Here is a 9,039-nt window from a genome sequence, read left to right as displayed (position 1 = left end):
CACAGGTGCTTCGCAGAAGCCAAGAATGATCAGACTTCAGAAGAAGCAGGAATGAGGAGGGGATTTCCATAACAGTCCTGACCCCCCCCACTCCCCAAATGCCAAATAATCGCCACCTTCACCCCTCTGTCCTCATCTACTTCTTTTTATAACTGCAGTTGGCAATTTGCTTTTAAAAGGGGGAGGAGGGGACTTGGACACCAAAGAAAAAAGTGGAGATAGGAATACAGAAACATACAATAGCGATCCAGAAAAAGAAATTCCCCTTCCCTACTTCGACGCAGGTGGCAACTAGAGGTTCTTTCAGGGGATGCTCACCTGCAGAACATCCTCCCCCCTCAGGCTTGCCTGATGCCTACCATACTGTCCTTTAGATGCCAGGCCAAAACGTTTCTTTTGACCCAAGTTTTCAACTGCAGAGCCAGTTTGGTGTCGTGGTTAAGAGCGCTGGACTCTGGTTTGATTTCCCCACTCCTCTGCTTGAAGTAGGATTGCCAGCCTCCAGGGAGTGGCTGGAGATCTCCTGGAATTACAACTGGACTCCAGGCCACAGAGATCAGTTCACCTGGAGAAAATGGCTACTTTGGGGGGTAGACTCTATGGAATTATGCCATGCCAAGGTCCTTTCCCTCCCCAAACCCCATTTTCTCCAGGTTTCTCCAGGTTTCACCCCCCAGATATCCAGGAATTTTCCAACTTGGAGTTGGCAACCCTAGCTTGAAGCTAGCTGGGTGACCTTGGGTCAGTCACAGCTCTCTCAGAGCTCTCTCGGCACCACCCACCTCACAGGGAATAATAGTAACATACTTTGTAAACAGTTCTGAGTGGATGTTAAGTTTCCCTGAAGAGCAGTATATAAATTGAATGTTGTTGTTGTTGTTAATATAGAATTACATCTTGTTAAGCTGTCTTTATGGTCTGCTTCTAGCCTAAGGACTGTTTTATGGATAACATTTTAGGATACTGAATACTGCTTTTATGCCCCTGGCTAGTTTTTATGGTTTTTAATGGCTTGTGTCAATTTCTTATGCTATGGCTTTAAGAATTAAATCGTATTTTTTTTACTTTGTGAGGCACCTCAAGCAGGTTTCTGGAGGCACAGCATATACATTTGCTAACCCATAAATAAATAAAACATGCAAGCTCATGTAATATACTCTTCTCCCCTTTTTCATTCCTGCCTTCAGTTCCCTCCCCTACTTTTGTTGTCTCCCTTAAAGTCAAATTTTAGATTGTAAGTCTCTGTAGAGCACCATGTGCCATGATGGTCCTATACAAGTAAATAAATATCGCTGAGGATTCCCAGAGGTCAAAAAGCAGCAGTGCAAGTGAATGCCCAGTTACTTGCCCAGTTTATTCTTTGCTGTGTGGGTCCTTTGTATTTTGCTGGTTGCAAATACTGGCATTCCAGAGATAGGCATGTGATACAAGAAGTAATAATAATAGCATATTAGATGGCACTGTCTGATGTATACATTATCCTATCAATCCATACAAGAACCCTGTAAGGTAGATCAGTTTTACTACTCAAAGATTGTAGATGGGGCTGAGGGATAGTGCATTCACTTAAGGCCAATTAGTGAGGTGAGATTTGAACTGGGGAGTTGTGGCTCACACATATTTACTCAGAAGTAAATCTCAGCAAGTGGGGTGATGAAAGATGAAAATGTCACACAGAAGGGATGATCTGGCTAGGATAAAAATGAAGAGGGTTGGGGAATACGAGACAGGAACAATGAAGGCAGAGGCAGGAAGAGCCAGGCAAGAAATTCTCTCCACGTGTCAATGTGGCTCCATCCATAGAGAGCCCTCTATATGGTACCTTGTGCTCAGGACAGCCGTTTATGGACAGCAGACAGCTCTGTTGTTCCATCGCTGTATTTTAGGCCAACATGTGATGATTCTTCAGAAGCATAGTTTTCTTTCAGGTTATAAAAATCAGCCACAACCAATATTCTTAAAATACATAGCTTTTTTTTGCAGGCTAGCATAAACATGGAGAATACCCTATGAGATGCTCCGTTGCCTCTATGAATGCCTCTGACTTCCTCATCCTCTCTATGGAAAAGTGAAATAGTATTTTTTTTAAAATAAAAGGGTATTATATCAGTGCCCTGACCTGGATAGCCCAGATGAGCCTGATATTGTCAGATCTCAGAAGCTAAGCCAGATCTGGCCTTGGTTAGTAATTAGATAGGAGACCTCCAACGAAGACCAGGGTTGCAGAGGCAGGCAATGGCAAACCACCTCTGTTAATATCTTGCCATGAAAGCCCCAGCAGGGGTCAGTCAGTTATGACTTGAGGGCCCTCTCCATTTCACTATATCAGTAAATACACCCAGAATCTCTATTCTAAAACCCGTATAGATTTGACATTTAAAATGTGGATAAAGTATTATTAATGCTCATTTGCTTTGGAATGTAGCTTCCTGAGCTAGCTTTCTTCCCCTTGCACAATAAACAGAATAATCACAGGGAATAATGATGGCCATTCACATCTGCAGGCCGTGCGTGCATAGTTTTACTCACAACTGAGATTTGTATTTCAAGAGATTGTTAAATTATTAGCAACCACAAAAGCCCTTCTAATCTACCACATAATGCAGCCATTGAGTGCAGAGGGTGTTTTGGGAATTGTGAAATAAGATGTGAAAAACATAATTTTTGTTTTCTTTAATGCAATAACCCTTTTCAGGTCAATAACATAGCATTAAATTGCAGAAACTCTCATATTTTTATGCTGTTCCAATTCTATAGGCATTTATCCCCACACTTCCTCCAAGGAACTCAAGGCTATATACATGGCTCTCCTTTACTTTATCCTTCCAGTTTATTTACATAGTTTATATCCCACTTTTCTCCCCCAAGTGGTTTACGGCATTTCCCCCTTCTTCATTTTATCCTCACAACAACACTATGACCTAGGTTAGGCTAAGAATATGTGACAGGGATGACAGAGTTCATCCATGGCAGACTGGGGATTCAAACCCGGGTCTGCCGTATCCTAGTTCAACAGTGTTACCACTACAACACACTAGTTCCATAAACCCTTAGTCCAAGGTCGCTCAGTGAGCTTCAGCAGATGAGCAGTGATTAGGGTTGCCAGGTCCAGGTTGGGAATTTCCTAGAGATTTTGGGGGCGGAGCCTGAAGAGGGTAGGATTTGGGAAGGGGAGGAGCCTCAGTGGGATATAATTCCATAGAGTTCACCTTTCAAAGCAGCCATTTTCTCCAGGGGAACTGATCTCTATTACCTGGAAATAGTTGTAATTCTGGGAGATCTCCAGCTATCCCCTGGAGGCTGGCAAGCCTAGCAGTGATTGAACCTTTTTTCCTCAGGCCTAGCCCAACACAGCCAGTATTTACTACTGTTTATTTTTATTTGGGATGGGTGCGCTTAATTTTTCTCACTTGTAGCCACTTTAATTATATTAAGAGTTAAAATAAAGTACTTACAATCTATTCAAGTTGGAATCTTTAACCATCCCTATAGAGGCTGCCCCTTATTGCATATGCAGCTTCCCCATTGGTCAGATCCCACTTTTGGTCTAGAAATACCACCAGTCTGGTGGACATACATATTAGCCAAAGTAACCAGTGGGCTATAATAGTGACTAAGTCCTTTATTGATACATTTTGAGGTTAAACTCAAGGAACATGAATGCTTAAAACATACACCAAGGCATCCTGGAATCTGTTTGGGCCTAACACTCAAACAAGACTAGACTCTCATCTTTGAGCAGGGATTAAAAATGAAGTACACAAAACATGTTTATCTCACAAGGAGGTCCCTCACACTCAGACCTTTGAGGCACCATTCCCAGGGAAACTATGGCTTTGACACAGGCCGTTTTCATACTCTTCAACATTGCACGAAACTCACAGAACAAGGGCAACTTCATGGCATGATTTCTGATGTCACCCTGTCATGATTCTGTTTTTGCGGAGCGATGACGTCAGAAATCTTGCCATGAAGACGCCCTTGTTCCGTGTGTTTTACACAATATTAAAGAGCGTGAAAACAGCCATAGTCCTTTGGCTTTGGCATAAGGGCAACAAGGGTTGCAATGTTAGAGGCATGACAGTATTTCTTGCCTTCTGTGCAATTGTCCAGCTTCAGCAACAAGCTAGGCATAGGCAATATGGTGATTCTTTCTTTTAACAGAAGAGATCCCCTTTAATATCATCCTGGGCATACCAGACAAACTACAGTGAGGGTGTTTACTTCCCTTAAGAACGATAGACTTCTCTGTGGCTTGCTTCAGGCTGCATCTCTGGCTCATGTGCTGGTTGGAGGGGTGTTTTCTAGAGACTTTTTCTTGCAGATCCTAACCATGTACCCTTGCTTCAGGGTGAGACTCTGAGGCAGCTACCCTTCCACTCTCTCTGCTGGAGCTTAAGTGGTTCTCTCTTCCCCCTCCTGTCCTAGTCTGGCCCACCAAGCCATGTACAAAGCGTTCAGGGCTTATTTATAACTGGGCTCTTCAAAATGGCAGCCTTGAACATGTTAAGTGGCCTGATAGTGAATTCCTTTCCATGTGTACACTTACAGGAAGTGCTTCCTGTTATCACCATTATAACGGAGGTTCCTGCTTCTCCAAGTACAGCAAGAAAACCTTTACTTTGGTGGGAAGAAAAAAAGGAGTTGTGAAAGAAGTGAGGAGACCTGTCTGTCTGTTTCTCTGGCAACAGTCCCCTCCCAATTGTCTTGCCTTGCCTTGTATTATACCCTACCCTATGAGATGGCCATAAGGGTGGGGGGGGGGGTAGCAGTCTCCACACTGTCTTTCTTTCCTTCATCCTGGAGTTTTTTGTGTGTGTTCTAGTTAACTTCTGTACCCCAATTTATTGTACGTTGAATTTTATGCTGCTGTTTTATTGATTTAGGATAATATATATCTGTTGGTAGCCTGTTTTGTTGGGTTTCCGCCTGTTATCTCTGTTCTTATTCTTTGTGTTTTATATTTTGTAGTTATGATTTTCAATTTGAAATTGAGAAATGGGATATAGTTTTTTTTTTTTAAATAAAGCTTATGGGTGAAGATTGGCATAACATTCCAAGAGTTTAATCTTAAACAGGCTTGCATGCTTCTAAACCAATGGGTTTAGATGGGGGTAGGGGTAGCCCCATGGCGCAGAGTGGTAAGCTGCAGTACTGCAGCCCAAGCTCTGCTCACGACCTGAGTTCGATCCTGTCGGAAGCTGGGTTCAGGTGGCCAGCTCAAGGTTGACTCAGCCTTCCATCCTTCCGAGGTCAGTAAAATGAGTACCTAGTTTCCTGGAGGTAAAGTGTAGATGACTGGGGAAGGCAATGGCAAACCACCCTCTAAAAAGTCTGCCAAGAAAATGTCGTGATGCGACATCCCCCCCATGGGTCAGTAATGACTCAGTGCTTGCACAGAATACCTTTACCTTTTTAACTCAGTTTAGGATTGCACTGTAAATGGGGTGAAATTGAACACACAATTTGCTACCCTGAAATGAAATGCCCAGGAATTAAGCTAACGTACAAAGTAATTTTTTTCTTCACTTTTTCATAAACTGCTGTTTTTCAGTTCTAGCTTCCCTATTATAAGCTTGCTCTATCTTTTTAGAATGCCTTTGTAACTAAGGTCTGTGGAAACTTTGTTCTTCTGTAGCTTTTTGTACTATGGAAATGATCTTCTTTTCCCATTCCCTCGGCGTCCTGTCAGCAAACCGTCTCCTAGCAAGGTTAACTGATAGGGTTTATTGTGTAAGCAACTGTGCCTTGGAAAAAGGAAGACAAATTGATGTTTTTATTCAGCAAGTCAAAATATTTCAGATATGAGTAGGCTAAGAAAACAATTACAATTAAAGTGACTATCATCACTCCCTGTATAGTGAAGTGAGTGTCCGGCAAACAGACACCAATGTTGTCATCGTTGGCCGCAGAGAATGCACCCCACAGCGCCCTCCCTCCTTCAAAGGACCACAAGCTTGGGCAAAAAAATGGCCTTGGAGAAAGCACATCCTCCGATGTAAAAATCTTCCTCTCCAACCATGACTTTTTTTTCCTCTACAGGCCCTAGCTTGTTCATGAATAATGTCAAGGTTCTTCTGCATTTTAGGCAAGGCAGTTAAAGAACAGTAACCTCAGAGTTGCTGATCGCAATTAATTTTACCTCGTGGGGAAATTCTGCCCTGCCAAATAGCTTCCCAGAGGACTTGGATGTATTTTATTATGTAGCAGAAACTCAGTGCTAAAACTATACACTAATAAGTATTCCTGGTATTTGGTAGTTGCTAGGCCATGGGAATTGTATCAGGATTTATAGATCATTCACAACTATCGTCCCATTCTCACTGCAATCAGAAAATGGAAAAAGAGCAGAAGTCTTACTTGGCAGGCATCTGCAGGTGGAATTGCTGCTGTTGAACAAGTGAATGTTTTCGTGTATTCATTCCACCTATCTGAGCAGTACTTTTCTTGATTAAAGCCTGTGTTACACTTACTTACTTCCCTCATTCTTTCTAGAACAGCCTCTGATTTCTGGTCAAGGCTACATCTCCTAATTACAGCCACAATCCAGTCTCTACCTTGTATACTGTAGTTTCCTATAATTATACATTGGTGGCACCTTCATTTTGGAGTATAGTATGCTCAGATAAGTTCATGACTTTCAGATCTGCCACAGTTTCCCCCAAATTAGCTTGACCCATGCACAGTGATACATGACCTTGAAAATGACCTCAAAGTTACTTTTGAGAGGCATCCAATCACATCTTCTCATTACCCTATGTATAGTTGATCTGGCATGGGTGCCTCCTTCTAATCACTAGTATATGATTAAAAAACGTATGGCTAACCTGCTACAAAGCATGGTTCATTGTAGATTGAAAGGCTTGCAGGTTCCAGAACAAGCTTTGCCTCCAATTTACCTGCAAAACAAAAGCATCCCCGCCAACATTTCACAGATGAAAATTGGGATATCCTTGTTATTCCGAGGACATTCCTTTTCTCTACCAAGGATCTTAGCCTGAGTACATATTGACAAATGTTATTTTCTTTCTACTTCAACAGTTCTCAGACTTTTTTTTTAAATGAGACCCACTTCTAAATATACTGTACATTTTGGAACATACTTGCAAAGCAACTCCTTGCTCCTTTGCAGAAATCTCACGATTTTATTTTTTCATCTTTAATATTTCTAAGTATATAGCTACGTTGCATGGCCTTTCTGCACGATGCAAAAGCAAGACACAAATTCGCCACTGAGACAGCTGGAGTCTCCACTCCCACTAAACAAATTCCTCCTCCTTTCTCGTCTCATAAACCATTTTTAGATTCTAATCCAGTGTTTTAGACCACTGGCCTACTGTATACTGTATGTTCATTGATGCAGTAGAAGCCATCATACACTGCTTTAAAAACCAAGGAAAGCTGTTTTGATTAAAGATGTAACAGGAAATCATAATTACACTGTAACTATGTGAGTTAATTGAACACCACCTGCTGTGCACAAATTGGCAGGCTCCGATGTATGCTTTCTGGTGTCATAGCATTCATGCATATGTGTTTATATAACACAATGTGCTAGAATCAAAGGGACAGCTTCCCCCACCCCCATGTAACTGCTAGAAACGTTTGGAAAGACAACATCCAGAGCAGGAACTCAAGTGGACAGGTGTATTAATAATATTTTTAAAGGGTAGTGGATTGTGCTACAGTGCCCAAACTAACAAGCTATATTAATAAAAGACCCAAAGTTTCAAGAAAGAGGGAAAAGTATGCAAATTTTATTAAGATAAGCTGCAGAAGAAATTTAGAATACAGTAAATGTTGTATAACTTAATGTAAGTGGAGCAATAATGAGACTTTAATTAATTGAAATTTTTGTTTAGTGTCAGTTTCAGTTTATTACATTTTTATCCCATTCTCCATTGCAAGCAGGCTCAAGGTGGTTCACAACGGACATTAAATACAAAAGTTAAAACATACAATTAAAACATATAAAATCAGACAGTATTTATTTACTAGCTTGAGACCTGTGCTTCGCTATGGTATTTAACTACTTTAAATCCAGTTATAATACTTACAGAAATGTAACATTTTTTGGTTTTTGTTTTTACTTTAGTTGGTTTTGTAGTATAATAGCATAGTACCCAAGCTTCACAAAGGTTTTTGAATAAAGCGAAGTGTGTTGATGCCAAAACCAATGAAGTGAATTTTGAAATGGAATGTAATGTAGGGCTGTTCCACGTGGGTGAGGTGGTAAGCCACATCATAGTTGACCATGTCAAACGCTGCCGCAAGTTCCAACAATATCAGCAGTGCCTACCTGCCCCAATCCAGGTGCTAACACAAGGGTATCTTCATGGCACGATTTCTGATGTCACCCCATCATGATTCCGTTTTCGCAGCGCGATGTCAGAAATCTCGCCATCATCTGTGAGGGCAACCATCACTGGACTGAAATGGATCCAAGACAGGAGATCTAAAGTATTGATTGAATTTTGAGAGCTATAGAATTAGGATTGTGAAATATCTCTTTCTAGTTTTTTTAGCTGTATATTTTTCTTTTATCTGTTTATATTTTTTGTAATTTGCAATATATGCTTTTTTGTTATATTTTATATTGTTTCAATAATAAAATTATTCTACAAGAAAAAAATATTTTTAAAGGGCATTAGTAAATCTTCCCCAAAGGGAAAATATGAGACAGGACTGGACCATGATTTACAAGAGGCAGAGAACAAAAAATAAGGACTTGTACCTGAAGACAGGAGACAATTGGCGTATATAGGGGCAGTTATCTTGTCAGGATTTAACAAAATATTTTCTGCTAGTAAACACTGACCTCTACTGGTAACATGGTATTATATGATGGCTGGCTTGTTCAACACTCTGAGCCACTAAGCCCAACATGCCAATTCTTTCCATGGTCATCAGCTGTGACCCAGAAAATCTGCCCCCCAAGCCCACCCCAGACTTCATGAGGTTCTATTCCCTGACCAGTCAAAAACTTCCATGGCTCTGCGTACTGACCCAGGTATCTTTAAAGTTGCAGGTTGTTAAATA

Source organism: Eublepharis macularius, chromosome 9, assembly GCF_028583425.1.
Source record: "Eublepharis macularius isolate TG4126 chromosome 9, MPM_Emac_v1.0, whole genome shotgun sequence".
Classification (NCBI taxonomy): domain Eukaryota; kingdom Metazoa; phylum Chordata; class Lepidosauria; order Squamata; family Eublepharidae; genus Eublepharis; species Eublepharis macularius.
The sequence above is the reverse complement of the archived record's forward strand: the minus strand, read 5'-3'. Positions refer to the sequence as shown.